The sequence below is a fragment of the Adiantum capillus-veneris genome, chromosome 1, assembly GCF_014529385.1.
Source record: "Adiantum capillus-veneris isolate H3 chromosome 1, ASM1452938v2, whole genome shotgun sequence".
In the NCBI taxonomy this organism is placed as follows: domain Eukaryota; kingdom Viridiplantae; phylum Streptophyta; class Polypodiopsida; order Polypodiales; family Pteridaceae; genus Adiantum; species Adiantum capillus-veneris.
Window position 1 is genome coordinate 184,602,698 of NC_140931.1, and position 6,000 is coordinate 184,608,697.

The 6,000-nt window shown below is 46.0% G+C and overlaps 1 protein-coding gene across 2 annotated transcripts in view; it reads right to left on the reverse strand.

Annotated features, from left to right (window-relative positions):
* LOC147466147 (putative receptor-like serine/threonine-protein kinase At5g57670) overlaps positions 1-5,624 on the reverse strand; it is a 56,640-nt gene extending 51,016 nt beyond the window's left edge. The window contains exon 1 of one of the 2 annotated variants that reach the window (XM_086524388.1): positions 5,419-5,624. The gene's annotated coding sequence lies outside the window, so the exon portion shown is untranslated. The remainder of the gene's footprint in view (positions 1-5,418) is intronic. The other variant, XM_086524395.1, reaches the window with a different exon arrangement.
* Between the last annotated feature and the right edge of the window lie 376 nt (positions 5,625-6,000).

A 6,000-nucleotide genomic window follows, 5' to 3' on the forward strand; every position in this document is an offset into this window, starting at 1 on the left:
CTCCTCTTTTTTCAAATCTACAATAAGTCTTAGCTCGTGGACACTCCGTAATGGATTAAAGACAAGAAGGTGAAGAGGCACTACAAACAATCACTTTGGATGAAAAAGTTGAAAACTTAAAAGGGGTTGCAAAGACTCCTGCATGAAGAAAGCAATAGCCTTGACTGTTACTTGTTTTTTCTGAGAGGATATAATTTCATCCGTAACAATTCTGCATAGAAAGCTTCTGAGGGAACCCAATTGCACAACTTTCCCGGCCCTTCATCTCAGCAATTGGCCAAAAAATAACTCGGAAATCCACATAAAGCAGCCAATTATGCTAACAGCCTTGCCTGTTGTGAAGCATTCATGAGAGAGAGGCTCTGTATACACGAAAAGAAAGAGGAACTTTACCCTTGCCACATCAGCAGGCAGCTTCCAACAAACCTTACCGTGTATGTCAAAGAGCAGTAGAAAAATGAGCAACAGATGGTACCTTGGAAACGGGGAAGAAGGGGCACCCACAAAATAGTATAGCACTACAGAATGGAGTCGTGCATGCTACAGAGCACTATGTAGCAACGCAAATTGTATTTACATTTTCATCTAACAGAGTACCATCATGGGAGTACATGGAAGTCCTATAGACAGAGTACTAACAACTAAGAGCCTCAAGTGTGCTAAAGAACACAACCATATGACTCCTACGAACCCAATTGTGTTAACCCGTTGACTGGAGTACCTTTGCTCTATGCAATCGCAAAGATCTATTGTCACAAATAGATTAAGAGGAGCCGAGTCTGAGCTCCCACACGCAAAAACTAGCGGAAATCCCGGTAAGATTCCCTACTCAAACCATGGGATAGATGATGTAGCAAAGGCAGGACGTGGGCTGCTTTTCAGTACATTTTTAGATTTTGGTACATAAGGACAGAAAGATTAAGGGTAAAGTACGAAGGTGGTTCTTGGTTAAATTCAAGAACTATCCTGCATTGGATGCGAAGTGGATGGAGGAGGAGGACCTAGCAGATACTCCTCAGATTGTGAACCTTTACCTTGAAGCTTTTGGTTTAGCATAGACTACTCCAAATGGAACCCAGAATTCAGCTTGGCCGGAGATCTAGTGCAGTGGGTTGCACAAGAGGGGAGTTACTCCGCTCCTTTGTCAACACATGCCTTGATTTTTGAATACTAGAGTCACTGATGTCTCTTTGAGCTTCAGGGATACTCAGAGCTAACAGTATTCTGCTATATGACTTTATGAAATGGAATTCCTGAATATGAAACTGATTTTGTTCTTGACTTGTTTTTAAGTGCAGGAACTGATAGACGAAATGACTGCAACATTTTGGTCTAAATGATCTCGACTAGACATGGTTGCAATAGGGGTTAGTCAATCGAGCATCTATGAGGTCATGAGTGAATCTACTAACTACATTGCCGATAAATCATGGTCTAAGATCCGAATGAATGTTGAATGTGATTTGTCATGTGATGTCCTGTGATGTGACTGTCGATTGTGCGTAGGTACTAACAGTCAGTGTCTGCTAAGGTAGTTTATGGCTTCTACCTGTTTTGCAAGCGTAATCGAGGGTGATTACAATGCCTTCAAGAGGGGGTTATGTCACAAAATGGTGACGTGGCAAACCGTAACACACACGCACACTCTCTCTGATAGGGCTGGAATGGTGACATGGCTGCTGGAGTAGCTGACGTGGCTGGCTGTGTACGGTAGGGATGCCAGTGGCAATAGTACGGATGTCCGCGAATTACGGCGCCTTTTGCAGGCTGATTCAGCAGCAGCTTTTGCTGCTTTTCCTACGCAAGGGGGGGGGAGAGAGAGAGAGAGAGAGAACCTTTTGCTTTTTCTATGCAAGAGGACTTGAGAGAGAGAAACTTCTTTTCTTGCTTTAATTTACAAGCACACAGTCGCGCACACTAATCACATTGCAGATATGAGAGTAGGAGCGTGTTAGCATTGAGGAGCTCTTCGCGTCAACGCAAGCAATGCAAGCCGAGGACCACATCGCGAGCCCGCCTGCTACGAGCTATATTTGGTCGTAAGTACCTCAAACGACATCCGATCTGAATGATCAAATAGTCGTTAGAATCAGGGCGAGAAGCTCTTCGTGTTGATGTCTTTGTAGAGCAGTTTCAGACACTTTGGAAATTGTTGTTTTGAGTCTATCGCGACAGCGATTAGAGATCTTACAGTTATGGTTTTCACGACAATCTTGAAGAACACCTTCCAACAAGTGTCGCTCTATGACATGTTGCAGCTAGATGCGAGTTTTCGAAGTGACACCCTTGCAATTATCCAATCAAGGTCCTAGTGGCGGGCACCTCCCAGTGCAACCATCAAATTCTTATATGATATCCTATCCCGAAAGCCCTCGTCTCACAGTGTCCATCTTGGGGTAAAAATTCTCAAGAGTGATTGTGGATGGTGGATCTAGCATCAACATGATGCCCGAGTTCACTATGTTGGCCTTAGGCCTGCACCCTACCCGTCCTGATCCCTTCACAATTACATTGGCCGACCAGAGGACAGTCTACCCTGTGGGCATAGTGGACAAAGTGCCTCTGCAGATACAAGACTTCACCTTAAGCTTAGATGTTGTTGTGGTTCGTCTTACCCAGGACCTGGTTGAGGGAGGATTTCCCTTGCTCATTGGTAGACCATGGCTATGACACACTAAAGCACTCCATGATTGGGGAAATGACGCAATGTGGATACATACTCCTGGCTCCCCAATGCAACCCATTCGCCTAGAAGGAGGCATGGATCCTCTGGTGCACTATAGTTCTTTGTCAATGGAAACTGATCGTGAATTAGAACAGCCTACTCCACCTAATGGGCCAAACGAGGATCTGTTGGAGTGGTTGAAAGCTACCAAGTCTATGCCTTGTTATGGGGTCTCTATTTAACCTCTGCATGAAGATACATCCTCCTACAACGTTTCTATTGTAGCCGAACCCAGTAAGCCAACTGAGCTAGTAGCGAGTGTGGAGGTCACAGAGGCTATGAAAGCCTTTGGCCTTGGCCTACAGCACTTTGGAACTGAGAAGGTGAAGGTCTTCTTTCCCTGTGTGTCCTTGTCTGGTTTTTCGTTATGGACGGCATTGGCATCTTCAACATCTTCAAGCCTACCCACCCCCTCTCGCCCCTACTCACCCCACCTAGACCCTACCCACCCCCTCTCGCCCCTACTCCCCACCCCTAGACCCTACCCACCCTCCCTTCCCATCTCGCCCCTACTCACCCCACCCATCCCCTACCCACCCCCTCTCGTCCCTCACCATCCCTCTCCTCACCCCTACCCTCGCTCCTATCCACCCTCCCTTTCTCCCTTTGCCTCTCGCATCTACCCACCCCTCCCAGCTTCCCTAGGCCTCACCACCCCCTAATGCTCCCCACCTCCTCGATTCAACAAATTTTCAAAGACTGAAACTGGATGGAACCCTAAAATTCCTGTTAATTTTTAGCTTGCATGGAAGAAAACTGGGAGATTTTCACAAGCTTTAGTGTAATTCCTTGTAGCAGCTTCCAATATCGACCTACAACTAGGAGCATTTCGAGGTTGTTCTTATTTTATTCGATTAGGACAAATGTGTTGTGCGTATTTTGGCATAGTTCAGAGCTTCGTGACTTTCAGCTTTTTTCATGCTTGGGTCTTCTTCAGTCTCTGCTTTCTTGGACAGATTATTTCCTTGAGGTAGAGTTGTTCGTCCTTTTTCATCATCTCCTCTTGCAAATACCTACATCAGCTTCTTTAGTCTGGTTGGCTACATTTTTTCTTTCCTCCCAGTTTCAGTATTCTCTCTCACCAAGACGGTGAGTGGTCTTGTGGCGGGCAACCTTTAGCAGGGCTACAGTGTCACTCGCGCAGGACAGGTAGTTAGTTGCAATTGGGCTTAAGTTCACCCTGGATGGACTCTCGCCCGAGCAGTGACACATGGCAAAGTGATATAGATGGTGGTCGAGTTGACACCGTGGCCAGATCACCACCGCCTCAATTTGAAGATAGGCTTAGCCATTGGCGGCTCCTTAGGAGATACATTTGAGTGGTTGGTTCCAATCGCCGATTCTATCATCACCTACTTTGTATGGTTAGTCGTCTTGAGTCTAGCATTTGGAGTTTATGCACATGCACGTCTGCACCATCCTTGCACAGTTGAGCCTCGACACCCCCATTGTACCCGTGAGTCCTGGGCTGGAGTTGAGCATGCTGCCATGCCAGAGTCTGTACTGGTTTCCTTGAGTTAGCCGATGTTCATGTTGTTCAGGTTCCACTTTTGAGTCATGGTGTTGTTGCTATGTTATTCATCGTCTTTTGTGTTTTCATTCTGTTGGAGTGAGATCTCACACACATTGCACTGAGGAGCACCCACTGTAGAGAGCACGACACATTATCCCCGCTACAACGACACTACATGAGATGAGTTAGGTGCATTTAAAACCTTCCATTTTCAACCCCCAGAATCTAGGGCCCATCCCCTTCTTAGGGATACTTATTCACATGCATTTTGTCTCTAATGTGTGTACTACACTTCATACTACCCATGCACAAAGTGCAGCGCCTCTAAACTATAAAGAGAGCCTCTTTGTACTCTCTTTGATGCTGGTTCAAAAATCAGTTCTACTTTCATTTTCCCTCTCCTTGTTGTATGTGCTTATAATGATGTTAATCATGAATGCTACTTTGCTTAATCCTCCATAGCTCCATACCTAACACAATTTAGGATACCCACTACATTAGAGACTTGCTTCTGGTATGCAATTGTAGACACGACAAGATTGTCTATCTTGGTAGTTCTACAACTTTGTTCTCAGCTATGGCTTGCTTGCTGCTGAGGCAAACATGACTAATAAAGATATACTTGTCAGACTCCTTTGGTGTCTTCTTGGTTTTTCACCTCCAAATCTCTCAACTTTTTTCCCACTCAGGATCTGAGAAAGAGTGGTATTAGAGATTTACGGAACATCTACTGGGTGTGCCATTTTCGAGCCAGACTTGAAGGGTTGGCCCCTCTTTTTAGTCCATTTATTAGCATCATTTGTTGGTCCCATGGGCAGAATAAGTCTACAAGCGTCAAGATGCAGCACTGGAATACAAAAGGTAAGTTCCCAAAGCAGGACAGCCTACCCTAGCAAGAATTTCAATAGCTCAAACGGCGGGAGAAGAGGCAGCTTTGAAAAGCACATCGCAAAATGGGTGCAACAAAGTAGCACACCATGACTGCTAGGCGATAGTGAAGATAATTGATGGTTTGCAGTATTGTCACGTGGACAGTCCAAGGCCGCCGAAATTGAATGCTATCATTTCAATGCAGCAAGCACCTTCCCGCATCTAATTTTCTCTACATTTTTTTCCGCAGCTCGCTTGACAGAGCTGCATCCGAACCTTGAATCCGCTTAAACCAGGACAGGAGACTTACAGTGGGATCCACGCAGACTCCCTCTCCTGCATGCTCCGATCGACACGCGAGGCTCTGCAGCTCTCTACATGCGTAGGACGCACAAGCTCGTGTGTGTGTGAGAGAGAGAGAGAGAGAGAGTGTGTGTGTGTGTGTGTGTGTGAGAGAGAGAGAGAGAGGAAGTCTCTCAGGAGTACGTGAAAATTCCTATGCACGCGTTAGGAGGGGCAACCCAACGGCCTTTTGAAACGAATGCTTGTTGACGACCTTCTTGAGTTCGAAACTGCCTTGGGATCTCCAACAAGCCCACACATCAAATGCTTTTGAATTAATGTTAAAAAAGTTTGCCTTCAAGCAAAACAATAACATTTCACAAGTTAGCACTGCACATTTTCGCCTAAGTACCAAGAAAGTTTTTAACTAAACCCTGTTTTCCTTTAGTTAGAAAAGATGGTTCCCCCCCCCCTTTTAGGTAGCAAAAGAGAGAGAGAGAGGACGAGCGATGTCCTGAGCAACTGTCCCATCGGCAGCATCCTTCATGCCCCATGCGAGATGACTTCGCCCATCATCCCACCCCATCAAAGCACTGGCGCGAGACCCCCC